Below are 21,414 nucleotides of genomic sequence, written 5' to 3' on the forward strand. Positions count from 1 at the left end.
TCATACTGATAGCAGAGCTGATAGGGCTCTTGCTTTGCACAGGCCAATTCTGGTTCAATCCCTGGCATCCCATATGGTCCCAAGTCCTGCCAAGACTATTCCCTGAGATCACAGTCTTGTGTAAAGCATAAAAACGTCCAGATACAACTACCAAAATCAACATAAAACAAGTGCAGAATACATGAGAATGCACACGTAATACAGTGGGTACAGTTTCCAGAAGTTTTATATGCTCACAGTTTATACCAGGAGTTATCCTTGACTACAGAGCCAGGATCAGGTTCAAGTATTGCTGTTTGTGGTGAAAAATCTAGAGGGGTTTCAGATGGAAAAAAGGAGAATCTCAGTGTCCTAGGGTTGATGGAAAACTAGTTCTATTTTTTTTTTTATTTCCAGGGCATTGATCTGTGGCCCTACCAGCAATTGACCTACAAGAGAGCCTGCAAAATGGTACTTCTGTGTGGTGATGAAAGTTCATGTTTTCCAGAATCTCACTTCGCTATGATGTGAAGCTGAAAGTGCATTAGGAGGCGAAGAAACTCTTCTTCACCTGCTCTCTCAGGATCTCTCTCTTGTCCAGCCAATCACCATAGAGAAGCTGAAAACACTTCTTGTTTCCTCTGGGAAAAGAAAATAAACTTCCTTGTGTACACTTAAGAGAATCAGAGAGTTTCTCCACTTACAAATATTGCAAATGGAAGGTGCAAATGTGAAATAGAATGTTCTGAACCTTTAACACTACATCAAATCCTGTTGTTACAGAAGGCCACAGCAAAGCATGTGCTCCCAACATTAGAAGATTCTACTTCCCAATTGCTGTCAAGGCTTAAGTCGTTCATTCAATGTCCAGTCAAGCTGAGGAGTCAGAGAGAGAATGTTCTGTCCTTGCTTTCTTCCCTTTCTTTCTTTCTCTGTCTCTCTAGGTCATCTGAATCCTCTTCTTTATCTCAGGACCTATTTCTCCCTGTCTGTAAGGATGCATTCCCAAATACAAATAAAGTAAGAGTGACAGTGACTGAAATATTAGGCCATTGGGATTTATAACAATGTCAACTAATTGTAATTTATGAATAAAATGCTGCAGCCTGACCCCCTCTCCCATATGGCTATCTCCTGCCAGTGCTTCTCTCTTTCTCTCTCTCTCTCTCTCTCTCTCTCTCTCTCTCTCTCTCTCTCTCTCTCTCTCTTTCTCCTCTCATTCTTTCTGTCCCTGTCTCTATATCTCACTCTTTGTTTTTCTTTTTTCTTTTTTTTTAATTTTTGAGTCACATCCAGCAGTGCTCAGGGGTGACACTTGGCTCTGTGTTCAGAAATTGCTCCTGGCTCAGGGGACCATATGTGATGCCAGGAATCAAACCCACATTCGTCCTGGGTTAGCTGAATTCAAGGCAAATGCCCTGCCACTGTGCTACCACTCTAGCTCACCTCCACTCTCTTTTTATGCCATCTGGGCCCCCTTTGTTGGCACGTTCCATTCATGTTTTGCTTTCATTGACTATTGACTCTTCCCACCCTTGGTTACTTCATCCATTGCACACCCAAGTCTGACATTTACTTGTTGTCCTTCTGATGTTCTTATCAGGAGGCCCTCCATATTTCAGTTGAGGCAAAGTGCAATAGTGTGTCATATCTTCTAAGTGAGACCTTGTCACTGTGTTTATGATCCACAATTTCTTTTTTTTTACCTTTTGCTAGTGACCTGTTTTGAAGGAAACTTCAGGCTCCAAAACCAGGACCTGGTTTGATGTGGGTCCAGAAGCAAACATCAATGCAGAAAGTAACTGACACAGTTAAAAGGATAAAAATGGGCCCAGGAATTGCAGCACACCATCCATGCAGGCTCAAGTACTATATGGGATGCCAGGATTTAAACAGGATTGGCCGCATACAAACCTTACTATCACTTTGGTTTCTGATATAAGATATTTTGCTTTATTTTGTTTTTGGGTCACACCCAGTTGTGCTCAAGGTTTACTGCTGTCTTTGGCAGGCTCAGAGGTCTATATGGGATGCCTTCTAGCCATCACTGAGCTTCTCCCACTTCACGCAGTGCTCCCAGGGCTCCAGCTGGCCCCGCTCCCACCCGTGCTTGTGCTTCTTGTACTCTGCAGCGCCTCTGGAGCCGGCTGCTGCCGTCATCACAGTGGCCTCCTTCTTCCCGCCATGCTTCTTGGACGACCCCATGGCGGCCCAGTCAGTCTGTCCGCCCCGAGCCCAGCCCATCTCCCTTCCCTATACAACCCTCATCATGACCTTGACCTTGGCAGGGCGTATCTCCTTCCTTCAGGGAATGGCCCCAGGCTGGCCAGGCTGGGGAATCTTGTTGGCAGACTGATTAAAGTGTTAAAAACTTGATTCCAGTTGTGTGGTCTCGTCCTTCTACTCTGGAAACCTACAGTGACATTGGTCCACTTTGACTCCAAAAAGACCCTAGATATTTCAGCCCCCAAACTGCATTACTGGAGTTTTTTATAGTTAAATATCTCTAGAGACTAGTGGAAAAGAGGTATAGCTGGGCCACTGGTGTCTTGGTGATGGTGGGTGGGATCTGCTGCAGTTTCAGCCAGTAGAGGACATTCGCCACTCCATCCAGAAGGTGTACCAGTATGATCAGGTGTGAGACCAGTGTATCCATATGTGGGATTACTGAACCCACCCTAATCAGTATTCATATTCCACCTAGGGTGTGACTGGTGATAGGATTACTGGATCTTCTACTTGCTATAGGTATTTCTTCTGCACCTTAGGGTGTGGCACAGTTCTTGCTAATAAAAAGCCTTGGGTTTAGAAAGGAAGGTACTCATTCTTGGTCCTCTTACACTAATATGCTTGCCTTATTAGGAGGAGAAGCCTTGTATATTGGGATTCTTCTTCTGAGTGTTAGAATTCATGAACCTGTTCTTGTATCTTTTCACTGTGTAGATTATCTCCTGCAGTGACATTTGCTTCCAGACTCAGGTGTTTCCAGATCCTGGTTTAGGAGCTTGGGACTCTGTTTGTATCCAAGAGTTTTTATGACTCTTTTGATAGTTAAATGAGTATAGATCTGCTCAATGGGTAGATATAACAACAGCTGTCAGGAACAATTGTCACTTCAATTTCCCTCACCCCAATCTCCATTTTTTATGTAGTATTGAGTTTGAGTGTGCATTAAAACAAAAAGAATGCTCCTCTTGGCCCATTTCAGTATGTTGCAAATCAGCTCTTGATGGGGTTGACTGATGGAGGGATGGGGGATAAGGTCTTTCCCTTCCAGCTCGGAGCATGCGTCTGCCACCATGTTCAGTCAGCAGTTCTGAGGTGAAACGGTGGGTAAACAGCTAGTAGACAGTCAGGCTTGTGAAAATATTAGCTTTATTCGGTGGACAAGACTGAAGCCCAAAGCCTCAGCATCAGTTCCAGCCAAAAAGCTTCCCGCCTTCCACAGACCCTTGCTTTTATCTCGCAGAATCAGGTACCATCCAATGGTGGGAGCAGAATCAGCTACCACCCTAGGGTTGGAGCAGAATGCCAGGTCACACCCTAGGGTAGGGCACAATCACTGATCAGTGTAAGGTCATTAACATAATAATCCCATTGAAATGTTTACATACACAATTCCCCCATTTGTTTTGAGTAAACAAACAATATTGTCTACAATTATTAAAGGAAAAATTAGTCAATAATAAAAGAGGGGTTGTTTGCATAAGCTCATCACAGGAAAATATAAAGAAAAGCTTCTAACCTAAACACAGGGTGTCTAAAACCAGGAACAAGGAATGAACTACAAACTTTTGTTTCTTAGATCTATGACGTACAAGCTGAAGAATTCCGAGTAAGTTCTTTCTTAGAGAACCAGATGGAGAATCTGAAATTCAATAATCAAGGATCTGGTAGGTGATGGGGAGCTCCCAGGGCAATCAGAAAGCCCAATTGAAATCCATAGGCATAGATCCTTTGAGGAGACACCAGAAAGGTTGTGTAGCAGGCAAGAAGAAGCACCTTTTCTTTATCTGTTGTTGTTGTTGGTTTTTGGTATTTGGTTTTTGGTCACCCCCAGCAGCACTGAGGAGTTACTCCTGCCTCTATGCTCAGAAATCGTTCCTGGCAGGCTCAGGGGATTATATGGGATGCTTGAATTCAAACCACTGTCCTTCTGCATGCAAGGCAAACACCTTACCTTTAGGCTATCTCTCTGGCCCCTTTTCCATTCAAGTCTAGGTAGACCAGAAAGCCTGTCTTTGAGGGCATTGAATTAGGCCCTTATTTTGGAGGAAGAAGCATATACCCCCTGCACATTGGGGGGCCACTGCAATGATGATCAATAGGCATCTGAACTTAATCCAAGTTCTTAGTCCAGGCAGATTCCACAAAACATAAAAATACATAGAATTACACCTTGGGAAAGTATAAGAAACATACCCTTTTGTAAGTAGAATAAACATAGTTCTTGTATGACCAAACAGAGTAAATGAAAAGAGGTTAATCAAAATAGATTATAAAACATTAATGCATTGTCTAAATTTATTGTTCAATTATTCCATAGTAGAACTTTGATCACTCACCAAAAGAATATTCTAGTTAGTTCTCCTCTATACTGAAAATTCCCTTGAATTTCAAATCATGATCTTGATATTCCTTCAGTTTTGTACTTGAGACAATGAATAACTAAAAAAAAGATGAAAATATATTTGTCTTGGGCCGGCGAGGTGGCGCTAGAGGTAAGGTGTCTGCCTTACAAGCGCTAGCCAAGGAAAGGACCATGGTTCGATCCCCCGGTGTCCCATATGGTCCCCCCAAGCCAGGGGCAATTTCTGAACGCGTAGCCAGGAATAACCCCTGAGCATTTAACGGGTGTGGCCCGAAAAACAAAATACAAACAAGAAAATATATTTGTCCTATATCTCGTTTACTCTCATTGATTTTCTGACCACATCTGGCTCTACTTAGGTCTTGCTCTGGAGTTTGTGTTCAGGCAACATGACTGGCAATACTCAGGGGAACATATGCATTAACAGCTATTCGACAGGGATCAGTGACATCATGGTAAATGCTTTACCCATGGTATTATTTCCCAAGGTCTGTCATTCCTTTCCTTATCTGTCTCTCTGGTAATTGCATCCTTTTATTTATCTCACAATCCCTCTATTGAAGTGTCTTTGTCACTTTTATTTCTGTGAAATCTCTGTGAAAGATGTGCTCAGTAAAAAGAAATTGGCCAAGTAGGTATTTTTGTTTCACTTGGGGAATGTGTTTGTTGAGATATATGAAGATATTCAAGAGCAAGTGAGAGAGTCCATAAGAGAATTGCTTTGTTTTGCTTTTCACAATTACAAAGTTGTACATGATTGAGTTTCGGTGATACAGTGTTCAACACCCTTCACCAGGGCACATTTCCTACCACCAAAGTCCCTGTTTCCCTTCCGCCCACAATGCTGCTGCCTCTGGGACAGACATTTTCTCTCCCCTCTCTCTCATTCACTCTTTCTTTTTATTTTTCTTGTTTTGTTTTTGTTTTGTTTTTGTCTTGGGGTCACACCCAGCAGTGCTCAGGGGTTACTCCTGGCTCTACACTTAGAAATCACTCCTCGCAGGCCCGGGATGCTGGGATTTGAACTACTTTCCTTCTGCATGCAAGGCAAATGCACTATCTCCATGCTATATCTCTGGCCCCCATTCACTTTCTCTTTTCCTTCCCCTTTTTCCTTTTACACACTGTGGGTTGTATTATTGTTATTGAAGTGGTACAATTCATATCACTTTGCCTCTTTTCAGTACCCAGTTATTGTCCAGTAATTAGTTCAATGTCTGATTGTTTTAATGCTCCCTTCTCTGCCCTCACTGCAACCCCAACTCTTTGTGACAATCTTCTCCTTAAACTAGTTATTTTGGTTCTTATCTGTATTGTCTCTGGATATTAATACCATACTATCTTTTGTTATTCTATCCAACAAATGACTGTGATCACTCTCTCTCTCTCCCTCTCTCTTTCTCTTTGACTATTTTCACTCACTGAAGGCTTACCTCTTTCCCTATTCTTAGGGGTCACACTCAACAGACTTAAAGAGTGACAAGGGGCCAGGGATCAAATTTGGGTCATCAGCATTCAAGAGAGGCTCCCTCCATTCTGTGCTTTCACTCTGCTCATCTCTCCCTTTTCTACAAATTTGCCAAGTGGTTTGCTTTTTAAGAAAAATATATGATGACTTTGCATTAACATAGCAAGACCAGCACCCCATTATTTGCCAAGAGATCCAGCAGATTGACTAAGAGGAGAGGAGTGGCTTTTACATTTATAAAATAATATTTTATCCATTCCATTAGGGTCACCCAGGCTGGCTATTATAGTAATACAAAGATCCGGTCAGCTCGTGAGCAGGAGATGATCTAACAGGGAATTTTCCCAAGCCATCCCCTGGGATGGGAAATCTCATAGATTGGTGGAGAATCATAGTTCCAAGGCTGTATTGTGATGGAAAGATAAGGGCTCTAGTGGTGATACATGGCCTCAAATACGAACTCCAATGGTCCTTCATGTCCAGAGCAGTGCTGTTCCCATCCTTCCTTTTGGGACCTGCGTTTTGGGACTCCCTAGGGATTGGAGGGCACTAATAAGAGTATTGTAGTATTAACAGTACTAGTAACACCTTTTATTACTGTGTCATGCACCTGTCATTTGATCTCTTCTCCCCAACTTACAAACATTGCTGTTTTTGTGTTTGGTGTGCACATTCAGCAGTGCTCAAAATTGTAGCTCTGCACTCAGAAATAACCCCTGGCAGGCTCTGAGTACAATATGGAGTGCAGGGGATGAAACCTTGCTTGGCTGCTACAACACAAAACACCCTAACTCCTGTTTTATCCCTACATCCAGCCCCCAATTTCACCTTTTTCCCCTCTCTATTTCTTTAGGTGAGGACGTTAGGATCCTATATCTGGGTTTCAAGATTTTCTTACTAGAGAAAGGAGAGGAAAAGCTTCCTGCTATATTGATGTGAACCAATACAGGCCACAAAGTATGACAGACATTCTGAGGGTAATGAGAAAAGAGAAAAATAAATGTTTCCTTTCTGTTCAAAAAAATACATCAGCCTGTTTGCTGTGGGTCTGTCAACAGAGGTAGTGTTGTTATGTGTAGAGGTAGGATATATTGGACAAAAATAAGATATATTTTGTTTGTTCTCCCCCCCAGCTATTATAAAGCTACAATTTTCTAAAATTGACTTAACTTTTGCCTTCAATTTATGATGAATCTTGAGAATTTAAGACCTTCAAATGAAAAATATTAGAACTCTGAAAATTTAAAAATCTCCTTAGAACAATCAAGTTTGACAATATCTAAGGGTATAGTGACAGTGGACAGTAAATTAGGCCCATTCCTACCACCAGTTCCTACCACCCTGTTTCCAACAAGCACCCCATAACTCCGCACTTTGTCCCCTGGCCTGCTAGTGTAACAGGTTCCCTTTGTATATAGCTTGCTGTAGATTGGGAATCTTGCTTCTGTTGTCGATGACTTTGAGTTTGGTATTTAGGTCTGACCATTTTTTATTTTCACTCAATTTTCATGCAAGAGTTTGCTCCTGGTACCATCCAATTATTCCCCCTCCCCTCAATTTATGAGGCAGAACAAAATAATTGAAGTTCTGTGGTTCTATTGGGGAAAAAAGAAAGAAAGCTGGGAGGAGCCCATCTAGAAGCTATAAATATAAATTTAAAATAAGAAAGGAAAAGAAAAAGTAATGGCAAAAAAACAACAAAACAAACAAAAACAACTAAACAAGAAAGAAAAAAAAAGGGAGACTGGTATGGCAAGGTTTTGCGTGTTTTATTTTTATTTTTACATATGCACAGTAAGTAATTCGGAAAAATTCCCTAGGCCTAAGAGATAAAGGGTTTCTCCACCCTTGAAGCATATTATCCTGGGAAAAGACAGACTCCGGATATGCTCATTTTTTAATCCCAAGGTCTTTTATGGTGCCAGGAAATGTTTTGTTCAGTTGGGATTATCAAAAGATGCCTTATGTAATTAGAAGTCTTGGTATTTACACAGGTCAAGGACAAAGTCTAAGATAGAGTCTTTTCTTATGGTTCCAAAAGTTCTTCTCAGTCTCAGTTGTCAACATCAGACCTATGGAATTAGAGATCTTGGCTTTTGCTCAAAGCCTAGGCTGAAGCCTAGGCTAGGGTCTTTACTTTTGTTCCCAGGAAAGGTTCTGCTCAGTCATGGTTGTCAAAATCAGTCCTCTGTAATTAGTGGTCTTAGTTTTGTACAGATAAAAGGATGGAGTGTCTTCTGAATGAATCTTACTGTTAGGTGATAAGGAAAGGCAATCTGCTCTTGATCAAGTTGTTTTCTCCTCATCATCAGGATGTCATATCAACCTGATATGATGCCAGAGTGGTATTAGGAACTCCCTGGGGGTGTTTGATTCCTGGTGCTGTTATATAGAACTGTGTCTGTTCTAATGTTGGGATCTAGGGTATGAAGATGTACAGTCACTCTCCGATCACATGGAGTCGAAGTCAAGTCCCCATGACAAATGTTCAGGGTAGAAGTCACTCCGGTATTATAAAATTTATAGGTTCTTATCTTTAGTAGATAATAGCGTTTTTTTTTACATAAGATTTCCCCCATTTTAGTATGCCTATGAAAAAGAGAACAGTTGTCATATTATATTGCTTGTGCATTTAGGCATAAGACTGCTGGGCTATACAATATCTGTGCCCTGGTTTTGACCTGAGCTTTTATTCCAAGAAAGACTTTTTCTTCTAGACTTTCAGACGAAGAAGAAACAACTCAAATAAAATTAAAAAAAAAAAGTTTGGGAAAGAAGAAGCTTTCTTTACATTTGGAAATAAACACAGTAAGACGTATAACGATTGAGGAATTATACATACAATCAAAATATAAATATCCCCATTAAGTCTTTTGAGATATGGGAAGGTGAGATCCAGGGCACATTTTCATCCCACATTGTGGTCTTATTGAACTTAAGAAATGGTTTGCAGCATGAAGGGATCAGGTAGTTTCCTTGAGTTGGGTATCCTTCTGAAGCTGAATCCAGTAGCATGCAACAGCCAACAATTTGTGGGAGTGGTGTGAAAAAGAGCCACATAGAATGAGTCAGTTGAAGTGTTGGTTGCAGTTTCTTGCTAGGGCTTGACGTGTAGAAGTGACAGGGTATCATTTCACCTTGAGAGTTGGGTGGTGGCTTATTAGGGAAGGAGGTTGATATTGGTACCTAATGAGAACTGAGGGTAAAGAGGGTTAAAAAGGGAGAGATAATAGATCAGGACTAAGGGGATGAGAGGACACAAGGAGCTCTGAGGAGGGAAGGAGAGATAATATATAAGGTGTTATATACAATATAGGTATTAATTGCTTAAGAAATGTGAGAGAAGGGGGTTAACTAGGGGGAGACCAAGTATCAGGGTTGAGGGGGTGAGAGGATAGAAGAGGATTTTTAAGGAGGTAGACAATGGGTGGTGTGGAGAGATATCGTGTAATCGTAACTATATACATTATAGGTAGGGATTATGGACAATACACAGTAGACAAGCTTAGAGAAGTCCACCATGTACACACTCAAACACACACACTAACACACATATAGACAGACAGTGGAGATCTACTTGTAAACTATAGTTAAAGGACTGACCCTTGTGTAATGGGTTAGAGCTCTTGAAAGAAAACTAAATGAGGCTGGCATGTGGGGTGGTGGAGAAAGTTTTCCAGTTATCTAGGCTATTTTTCAATGGTGGGAATAAACTATGCTAAATAAAAGCTTCTGGGGTTAGATTGTGCATAGAGTATTCTTAGAATAATTAACATATCATAATCAAGAGTACTTAGAAATGTTAGTGGGTTCTATAAGAGGAGTCTACCCTATGGCATATCAATTTCCATGTTTCGTGCAACCACATTCTTTTCCTGAATCTAACAGATTCTTGTGATCTAATAGTGGACCTTGTTTACACAGGTTTTACACAGATCAGGACAATGTGATCTAATAGTGGACATTGTGATCTAATAGTAAGCAAGCTTGGTTTAAAAATGAAAACAAAATCATATTGTAAAAGATATAGTCAATGAATGGGAGCTATATCAAAAGTCTAAGGTGTGAAATTGCCGATTTCAATGGTCTCTGTGGAGATAAGCATTAGATCATGCTAGTGATAGGCATAATCAAATGGAAGATGGATAATTTGGAGTGTCTTGTCAAGGTATTATGATGTCAGAGACTCTATTTGGTGTCTACTATGATAAAACACTAAGATGCAAAGCTGGAAACTAACCTATACCTTCAAGAATCCCTGTGGACAAGAAAAAGTTAAAGAGTTGTTATAGACATACTACAAATAAGACATCAGAACATCCTGATAGTGAGTTCTTCAGTGAGAGCCCTTGGCATCCAAACACACACTGCACCTCTTTCTGTGAATAAGAGAACTAGAACATTATTATAGGTATCTATGGTGAGCAGTTGATCGAATACCTGTTTAGTCTAATGACTGTAACCATTCATGAAGATTTCTTTGAAGTAGGTTTCTCCTATTCCATTTAGTACGTTTCCTTCTCACGCCTATGGTGATCGAGATATCTACCTAATAGGCCACTGTATTTCTTCATGTAGATATTCTAAATACCACATATACGTGTTATCATTCTGTATTCATCCTTCTGGCTTACCTTGCTTAACAGGATATTTTCTAGATCCATGCATGTTGCTGCAAATTGCAAGACTGTATCGTTTCTTACTGCTATCTATAGCTTTAATTTTGCAGGACATGAAACACTCACATGAATACTATGAAGCAAACAAGGATTTGACACAATGGAAAGGCTCTTTTCAGGGTCCTCTGGGATGGGACAAGAGCGAGCACTAATAACGGGGTACCAGTATGTCTTTTGTTTCTAGGCTTCAATCCAGAGATTGTAGAGCTTCCTCTTTCAAAAACACCTGTGCCTCCCAGCTGTAAAATAAAAGACCATGAGTTGTTAGGTCACCCCACATGCCATGTTTCTAATCCTTTAGATAGACAGGTCTTAAGAAGCAGGGTAGTGGTGAAGAAATATGCCATGGAGTCAGTCTGTACCTGCTGCTATCTCTGAGTGCCAAAACAAAGTAGCTGTGTCTCTTTTACACAAATACCCATCCACCAGCAGGAGAAGGTCAAGAGTGAGACAAAAGTATCCAATCATTTTTACATATCAAAGGAAGAGGTTTGAAGAAGAAGAAGAAGAAGAAGAAGAAGAAGAAGAAGAAGAAGAAGAAGAAGAAGAAGAAGAAGAAGAAGAAGAAGAAGAAGAAGAAGAAGAAGAAGAAGAAGAAGAAAGCTGGGGAACACCTTTGCTTGGGGTTGATATCTGGGTGTCATTTTACACCCAATAAATCCCATATTGCTGAAGACACAACATGTGTGATCAGAGAGTCACTGTGTCACTTCTTATCTCAGTGGAGTCAGGGAGAACACCAGAGTAGGGTGGTCTGAGTTGACCTTTCACATATCTGAAGTGTTAGGATACATGAACACATATGAACACAGAAAAAATGGGCAGCTGGTGTCCTAGAGTCCCCAGGATCTGTGTTCAAACTGCATTAGAACGTAACATACATGAGACTCAGCAGAGTTCAGACGATATTGGTGCACATGTGTTTAGTGGTCACTCCAAAGGACATTTAGTAGATCAGAGACGCAGGACTGTGTGATCACCCAGAAACAGTTCAGAGAGAGTCGGAGGACACACTGGAACATCGGTCCTGAATAAGTGCACCCATATGTGTAGGTGTAAAATCTAGGAACATCATAAGGACTGAAGGCTTGCAGAAGGAGAATATAATAGGCTAATGACATGCATAAAGTGTAAGACTTTCCTTGAAGAATGTCATGGTTTCTCCACATCGAAGCTTCTTTTCCTGAAGGGTCTCAGTCATTTAGATGCAATGAAGGAAATTTAGAAGATTCATCCAGAAGTGCTGCCTGGTCTATATGGTCAGATAAGGGAGAACTCATCAGACTGTCCCCTCCTGATACTCAGAGGCTGTCATGCTCTGTCCGTTAATGGTGCTTCCACTTCTTTGCTCAGCTTCCTTGTCCTCATCCATCAGTGCACTCTGGAGCACTTCTTGGAGGGATTTCTGGCTCCTCTGCTGTCCCTGTCTTCCAACGAAGAAGTAGATTATAGGATTAACTGAGCTATTTATGGTACTGAGGAGGACAAAGAAGGACCATATATCTGTATCATAGTATCTTGCCCAATTGCAGACCACATAGATCCCTCTTGGGACACTGAGCAGCAGAAAGGCCAGCACATTGAGCAGGATGGTAATGTAGAGCTTGCTGGGCTTTCTTTGCCTAGAGAAGGACCGGAATTGAAGTAGGAGAATAATGCTGGATACAATGAGCACCAAGAAAATAAGAAGGGAAAATGGCTCAATAAAATCCCACATAGACAAGTTCATAACCAGAAAATGGTAACACACAAAGTCCACTAAACAACAACTAAAACACAGGACCCAAATGACAGCACACACAATGGTGGAGAGATTTTCTGGACGGTGGCATTTGTACCATATGGGCCAGAGTACAGAGATGCAGCGCTCAACACTGATAGCCATGAGCAGGCTCTGTCCCACTGAGTAAGAAAGTAGTGCAAGCGTGGTTGCAAATTCCTTTAGACAAGGGATAATTTCTATGAGTATAAATATAGTCTCTAAAATATTAGCTAAAACATAGGTAAAGTCAGCAATAGCCAAGTTCAGGATATAGACAGAGTAGTGGTTTCTTTTTATGCGGAAATTGAGCAACCAGATGACAATCCCATTCCCCAGCATGCCACAGAGGCAGGTGAGTATAATGACTATGTCAATTGCCATAAGTTCCGCAATGTTAGAATCCTGGGAAGAATCTATTCCATCTGTAGCATTCGGTGATGTATGATTTTCTTCTGCCAGTAATTCAATCACACTATTCCAGAGGAGTTCAGGCATGTCCTTAGTGTCATTTCTGGGCTCAGTAGCCATCTGTGGTTCCTGACTCTCTAATTCACTGTGGAAAAGAGCTGTAGGCAGGGCAGGGCTGATCTATCCCTGCAACTCGCTCCAGCATCAGACAACACAGTCCATGACCAGGGACCACGGTGGTGACTGCTTTCACCAGCCACCAGGCACAGAACACCTGCTCTCAGCTCCAGGCCAATGTCATCCCTGAAGCACTTGCTGCTCTTGTCCACACTTGAGCTCACCAAGACACATCTGCTAACTGGTTGCTTTGGGAGTTTCTGATAAGAGACCTCAAGTCTATTCACGGCTCTGCCCTTGGGAACTCTTCCTCCATTTGGGGGTCTGTGTGGGGAGAAAAATTAAAACATTAGAAAATGAAAGGTGACTAAAAGTGAGTAATCGCACGTTGTTTCTACTGCACACAAATTTAATGTCTCTGTATGTTAGTTTCCTGATGTCATGCACAAAATCAACAATAACATTAGAGGTCTTGCAACACATTCCCTCACATGTTAAATTTCACCTTGTTTTATCCAAAATAAAGACCTTCCCCCACACCCAGCATCCTTTTTCTGCCCACTCCCTTTCACATATCCAAAACCCACCTAGACTGAATTGGCTTTAGACAAGTAATTGGTCACTCTCCTCCCACCCAAGCCCAGGGCTGGTTTGAGCTGGTCAATAAAGAGATATTGGTTTTGGAGACTCCAGAAAAGTTAGCAAGGTTCTTCAGACTCCTCATTTTTCACTCTTATGCTTGGTTTAAATTTTAACTATTGCAGAGAGCCTGCTCCTGACTGGGGTTGGATCATGGTAAGTGGATCACAACACTGGCACACAGTCAACAGTCCTGACTTACTCACAATAACCACCAATGAATTCAAAGAGATATTCAAGTGGGTCATTGAAAAGACTTGCACTCACTTATGCTCATGCTCACTCAATTCTGATGTTTAGTAATTAACCATTACCCATATGAACCAACAGTTAATATTTTAAGTATGGTATAAAATTATCATTTACATTAATTGTAAAGAAATAGAGATTAATAATCAGTTATTAATTACTCATAATAATAAATCAAATTATTTTAATTAATCAAAATAATAAATTTTCACAAATATTAATAAGTCAAAGACTTGGGAAAAATTTCTCTGTGATGTCTATTTCTTGTCAGATCTTGATTTATCTTTTTCATTCAATGAAGTGATGCCTCTCTAAGTAGTGAAATTTTAATTGCCTTCAGAGGTTCTGCTCTATCACCCCATACATCTACAATACAACTGCTGTGCCCACTCACCCATCTCCTTCTACCCTTGATATGGAATTGTAGCAAAAGCTCATGCTCCAATCCCCAGGGACTGGCACACACTGGAAATATTCCACACAGTGTTAAAGAGAAATAAAACACTTTCAGGAAACTTGTACCACAAACTTTCAGCTCAAAGATACTTTTTCTAGCAAAAGATACCAGCAGGCAAATGGGATAGTTGTGGAAAACTAAACTGCTGGCAGCTTCTCTCTAAGATCCATGGACTTTATTAGGAAGAGAGGGGTATAGATCAGGTAGGGTAAAGGACCAGTCCAGAGGAACCTCCCAGCCATCAGTGACAATCACAAGCATAGAAGAGTCATCCTGTCGATTGAAAAGCTGTTACTCCAAAATGAGAGGAAATGTGGGTCCCTCATTTCAGAGTATAACAGCAGAACATGGGCCCCTCCAGCTGCCACATGAGTCCCCAGGGGGTCTTGGACAGACTCTGACAGGAAGATGGACAAGGAGCACATGTGAAATGCATATGAGGTGTCTCTGCAGTTTGTCCTGGGGACAGCATCTCCCTCACTCTTTCATCAAGACTCTGCTCTGAATCCTTCTGAACCTTAGAAACTGGGAAGAGACTCAAAATAATAGAATCCTGACAAACTCAATACTCAGGGTACCCTGTAAAGTCAGACTAATACTTAATGGCCATGGACTTGCAAAGAAACTGTAATACTTTGGCTTCACAGATGGCATCAAGGATCACAGGACCTTGAAAGTGCATAGAGGAGGTTTCTCAAAAATCAGCTCCTATTGAATGAGGTTTCCTTGAACACTCACAGTAGAATCAAGATGATTCAACTCACTGGAGCCACAGAAGGTTACTAGCAGTTGATCTTTGACCTAATCATGGCAGCTCTGGCTTGCCTTTTACACCAGAAACAAGAGACCATTTGTGTTTGAATCCAGTTTCCACCTCAGATTATCCTCTCATGTTCATCACATATATTTATTTCCTTGACGGATACACATTTGTTCATTTTTTCTTGAATGACTCAACCTTCACATTTGCTCCGGTTTTGCATTGGTGGGTTTGGGTTTTCAGACATGTCTGTTTTCAGGGTTTCTTCCTGGTTCTGTGTTTGGCGATTACTCCTGGTAGTGCTTAAGGGAAAATGTAGGGTACACACCTGGGCAAAACCAGGTTAGCTGCATGCTAGGCCAGCAGCTTACTTGCTGTATCCCCTCTGCAGCCCCAACCCCACAATCCTCTCATGGAGCTGAAGGACAGCAAGGGAAGAGTAGATTGAACCCTCCTTGACTCATCTTTCCTTGAACACAGTTGGAACATCAGCCACTGTCCACTCCAACTCCTTGGAGCCAGTTTCATTCCTCTCTGCAGAATCTGACCCTCCCTTAAGCCTCATTCCCTAGTTGTTATTTTTTACTGCTGAGCAATGAAGCTCGGTCAATGCACAGCCATTGAGAAACATGCATTTGTCCCAGAGGCAGGAACTGTAATTCTCCCCTCTGGGGCAGCAAGAGATAGCCATCTCTGTAGAGACCAACTTATGGCCTCTGAGCTGATGAGATGCTAAGCCATGGCTCATCTCAGGAGTCTGAGACTCATGGAAAGAAAATACTGAACAATGTACTGAGGAAGTTAGGGAGAGAGTGGCCATCAGGACCCTCAGAGTTATGGGGTCCTTTCTCTATCTCCTGAACATCCTGATCTTTTATCAAAAATGAGAACAACCAGCTTTTCTTCCTCCCTGATCTCTGAATCTATCACTTGGGGGACAAAACGATTCTTTCCCTCCCCAGACACGACACACAGAGGGAGGGACAGAGATTCTCAGGACATGCAGGAGGGAGAGCAGGGCCAGGTCAGAGAACACACATTTCTCCTCACCTGAGTTTTGAAGAGCAAATGGTGGGTCTGAAATCTTGGTGAGTTTAGAGCTTCTCCCTGGTTCGTGCAGTTCCAGGTTTCTCCACATGTGGCTCAGAGCGATGTCTCATGGCACAGAATGGCTGAGTGCTGGCTACAGTCTGAGTGGTCTGAAGGTTCTGTGCTGGTTCCTGAACCCTGAGCCCTCCTGCTCTTATATACTTCATCATGTGGGTGTGACTCAGAGGAGACTTTGCAGTTCCAGAAGAGCTAGGGTGGCACTTCGTGAATAGTTTTCTTGAGGTAATCAAAGTAGAATGATCAGCTATGCTTCTTCTTTTTTTTTTTTTTTTTTTTTTTTTTTTTGGTTTTTGGGCCACACCCGGCAATGCTCAGGGGTTACTCCTGGCTGTCTGCTCAGAAATAGCTCCTGGCAGGCACGGGGGACCATATGGGATACCGTCAGCTATGCTTCTTAAATGTAAATTCTTCTTAGAGAGTGCTTTCATTCTCTCTCAGATACAGTAATTAAAGAACAAGAATTATATGAGTATTAAAATACTATTGCCATAATATTAATAATTGCATCAATTAATTCTATATTATTTTGAAATTTGAACAGCAACTTGCATATCGGCTGTGATTTTGATTATACACATATATTTATTAAGTGATATGCCACGAACATGCAAAAATTGTATTTCTATACAAAAAATTAACGTAATAATTAACTGTATACCAGAGACATTAGAGATGAGAATTAGAAGGACCAGCCCATGTTTGGAAGCTTGTCACAAAGATCAGAGTTTAATTGGAGTACAGAAAGTTCTAATATGAAAGGAACATTCATGGCATCCCATCATTAGCAGTAGAACTAATGTAAAAGGGAAAAAATGAGATAGTGAAGTAAATTGACTGTCCTAGAGGCAGGTGAGTGAGGTTAGGTGGGAGGGAAGAGACTATCAGGGAGGATGTGGGTTAAACTGTTGAAGTCTGTGGTGGTAAATGCACTTTGGTGAAGGTTGCTATACATTGTCTGTATGTTGGCCATGAACAATTTTTTCTGGAAAAAGCTGTACTATGAATAACCTTTTAACCTTCATGTAAAAAAATTAAGTTAAAATAATTGAAAATATGCAAAAACCATGACAATTTTAAACAAACTCTAAAACTTTTAAAAGAGAGTTTAAGTGCTCAAATTCTGAAGTATCTAGAATATACACCAGATATACACCCAATACCCCAAGATTAAATAACAGGGCGTAACAGGATAGGAACCTCAAACACAGTAATAGTCACCATATACTGGGGAGTATAGCCTAAAACAAAGGGGAGAGAAACAACACAAAGCCCGACTACACATTATATCATAAAGAAATGAGCAACAACAGAAACAGCAGCATAGAGAGAACAGGTAAGTAATTACCATTTTTCTACAAAGACCCATAATAATTTAATAGGGATCATATACAGGATTACAGGTAAAGATTATGACGGGAACCTACTGAGTCCAATGGAAACACTCCAAAACATGATATTTGAATCCCTTAACCTTACCACATTTAAAATAACCTCTCAGTTTTTCTGTTCACAGGGGTTCCAGGATACGAATTGTGAACATCCTATGGTGGTACCTCAGTGCTCAGTCACACGAGGCACCATACTCTGCTTGAAGCATGAAAATGGCCAGATAAAACTCTTTAACATACCCTTTATTTCTAGATTATGCCTTCTTTTAGGACCTGAAGCACAGGACCAGCCAAATCACCGAAGTAACAACCGAGACCTACGGATTTTTAACACAGGGCCCAAGCATCGAACCCTTTCAACCAAACTAACATGCCTTGCTTATAACCTCTCTTCTCATTACTTCGTATTTTTGTTGCTTTGGGTGTTTGATTGTTGGTTTGTTTTGTTTTGTCTTGTTTTTCCTATTCTCTCTTTTTGTCTCCCTCTTCTTTCACCTTCTCGTCCTCACTATCATTAAGTCAAAGTATGTAAAAAAAAAAAACCCACATGGTTACCTCCTCTATAGGAAAGAAATGCGGACATATAGGGTGCTGTGGACAAAACTTTCAGTTTCAGGGTAAACACCTATGTAGATAGACCTCACTAACATAATGGTCAGTACTCGAGACACGAAACCTATACTACCCAAAAGCTGATCTATTAAATGTTTCCTTTCCTTACAAGTAATATACTTAGTACTCAGCACACCTCTTGCATTCCACACCTCTCTACATTAATATACACCTAAGCTAACTTCTATATGTTTATATGTGTGCAGGAGCACACAGAGACAGGAATTCTCCTTAAGGGACAAACCTAAACCACAAACAACTCATACCTATACCCCATGTAACCCCTCCGATATACTATCCCTTCTCCCTCCTCCAGAAATCCGATTATCCCTTCACCCCTCAATCCCACCCCCGATATCCCCACCACACTCTAACTCTTCACCCTCAACTCTTAATCCACTAGGCACCAAGAAAGACCTCCTACCACAACGAGCCAGTACCCACTACCCAAGTGAAGAGACACCCACTCAAGCTCTCACCTCGTTCCTGGCAAGAAAATAAAACCAACACCCTGACAAACTCATGAAGTGTGGCCCTCCTAATCACCTCTCCCTAATGTGGACTGTAGTTTGATACTGGAACTCGCTCCAAAGGACCCCCACTGCAAGAACTCTACCCAAGACCTCCCTACCTGGACCCCACATCTCACAAGGAAATCTCAAAGACAAGGGGGAACCCTAATCTTTCATTATAAGTATAGACCTATATAACACTACCTCTTATCCTGTTTCTCCCCAAATGTAAAGTGACCTCCTGTATCACTTTCTCCCCCTTTTCTCTGTTTTATTTGTCTTTTCTTTTTTATTCTTGTTATATTCTTTTGTTTTGCCTTGTTTTAGTTTTTTTATTGGATTTGTTTTGTTTTTGCTTCGTTTGGGTCACTCCTGGCAGCACTTGAAGGGTGCTCTTGGCTCTATGCTTGGAGAACATCCCTGGAGGGCATGGGGGACCATTTGGGATGCCAGATTCTGAGCCACTGCCTGATCTCCATGCTATCTTTCCTGGCCCCACTTTATCCCTTTAATTACATCTTTTATTTAATCTTCTTCTTTTTTTTTAAGAAACTTTTTTTTTCCTTTAGATATGTGTGAGCATATATGTTCTTAGTTTTGGTTGGGAGTCTGGTTTCTTTTCTCTCTACCCTCCAAATCCACCAGCAATATAATGTACCACCACTTCCTCCTGCAAAGACATACTAAACAAAGGGGAAATTGTACTTATAAAAACAAGCTCTTATCTACTAGGGATAAGAACTCATACTTGTTTACAACACAGGGACATCTCCCACCCTGAATGTATGTCATGTGGGAACAACTTAGGCTCCAGGGAACTAGACAATGATCATTCAGCCTTAACTCCTGGATCCCACATATAGATACGACAGAATTCTCCCCAACAGCTCAAAGAACCAAATCCCCTCCAGGGCATTTACAACGCTGCTCTGACACCAACATGAAACAGTTCTAAATTGATAACCTGACAAGGAGGAAATGGGAACAACTTGATCTAAGAGCAAGTTGTCCTCCCTCATCAGCTATCGATAAGACAAAATCAGAAAACAGGTCACCCTTTGATATGTGCAAAAGCCAAGATCGCTATATACTGGTTGTTGCAACCAAGACTGAACAGTACACTTCCAGGGACCAACAACAAAAACAACAGCAACAAAAAGCTCTAGCCTAGCTTCTGGAATACAATCTGTTCAACAAACAAGAGCTCCAATTCCAGAAGGTTGACTGAGACAACCGCAACTGAACGGGTCTTCCGGAAACATAACGAAAGACTTTATCCCAGGCTCCAGTCTAGGAGCAACCTAACGACCAAGAACACCAACTACAGAAGATGGATTAAAATGACACTGAAGAAACATAACTGCTAGAACCACAAAGAAAGACTTCATAAACTCCATTCCCTGAGCTGCACAGACACAAGGATCTCTAGAAACAGAGGTCTGATTTTACCATCCAAGACAAAGCAGAAGTCTTCCATACACCACAAAAGCAGCAAGGGGAGAGTAAATGATCATGCAAGGAGTCTAGAATTAATCCCATGACAGTATACTTCAGGGGTGGAGAAACCCTGTGTCTCCTAGGTCAAGGGAATTCCCTCTACAATAACCCCAATAGTTACTGTGCCTATGCAGAGGGATAAAGAAAAGGAGAGAACAAAAAAAGCACAAAACAATCATTTTTCCACATGTTTATTTATCGATTGATTGATTTTTTTGACGTCTTTATTTTGGTGTGGAGATTACGGTTGATGTCTCCAATATTATTTTATTTTATTTTGTCTTTCTCTTTCTTTTTGCACTCGAGCATGAGTTGATTTCAGAACCGAGACTATTGTATGGTGCCTATCTTTATTGCTGTAGTGCTCACTAGTTATTTAATTCGATAATTTTTTCGGTATTGTTGTAGTATTTTAATTACCTTTTTCACATCCTCTCAAACTGAGGTTGGAAGCCTCTAGAGAGACTCGGCCCATTTTCAGTGTATTTGACTTTTGACTTTTTTTTTCTCTCTCTCTTTTTTTCCCTCTTATTTTGTACCCCATTCTATTGCTTTTCTTGCCTTCAAACAAAGCCACATACCTCGATTTTTCTAGCTCTGCCTCTTAAATAGAAGGGGAAACGAATACTTACCTGGCAGGGGTGATATCATGAACACGAAGGTGATTTCCCCAGGGTGAGGCTCACCCATTGCACTCCGGGCGTGCTGACCTCTGCGATTTCCCCAAATGTGGGAAACTCGACTGCATAATTTATGGTAGTGGGGGACTGCGTTCGCGCTCTTCCCTGAAAAAAAAAAAGGGGAAACGAGGGTTCTAGGACCAAACAGATATGTGATCACTAATAGTAAGCCAGACAAAGAGGGGTCCACCTACTCTAGCAGCCCGTGGGGTGATTGTGGGGTATATGAGTTATAGAAAGAGAACTGGAATGGGGGGAGGACATAGTTGGTGATGAGTATTCCCCTGACCCAATGTTAATATGTATCTAAAATACTACTGTGAAAAATATGTAAGCCATTATGGAAAAAAATATGCTTTTAATTAGAAACTTTTTTTGACTTACATGTATTATTATTATATCAATTATATTATATGTTATGTTATGTCACTATATTATGTTATGTTAGTTTACCTCATTCTGTTAATTAATTTTGTCTTTTGAATAAATTCTTACAATAAAAAATG

At 41.1% G+C, this 21,414-nt stretch overlaps 1 non-coding gene across 1 annotated transcript; it reads left to right on the forward strand.

Moving 5' to 3' along the window:
* Positions 1-20,852: 20,852 nt before the first annotated feature.
* LOC126019755 (U1 spliceosomal RNA) lies at positions 20,853-21,016 on the forward strand. Its single transcript, XR_007499379.1, has one exon. It is a non-coding gene; the product is annotated as a U1 spliceosomal RNA (small nuclear RNA).
* The last annotated feature ends 398 nt before the right edge of the window (positions 21,017-21,414 follow it).

The sequence above is a fragment of the Suncus etruscus genome, chromosome 9, assembly GCF_024139225.1.
Source record: "Suncus etruscus isolate mSunEtr1 chromosome 9, mSunEtr1.pri.cur, whole genome shotgun sequence".
Classification (NCBI taxonomy): domain Eukaryota; kingdom Metazoa; phylum Chordata; class Mammalia; order Eulipotyphla; family Soricidae; genus Suncus; species Suncus etruscus.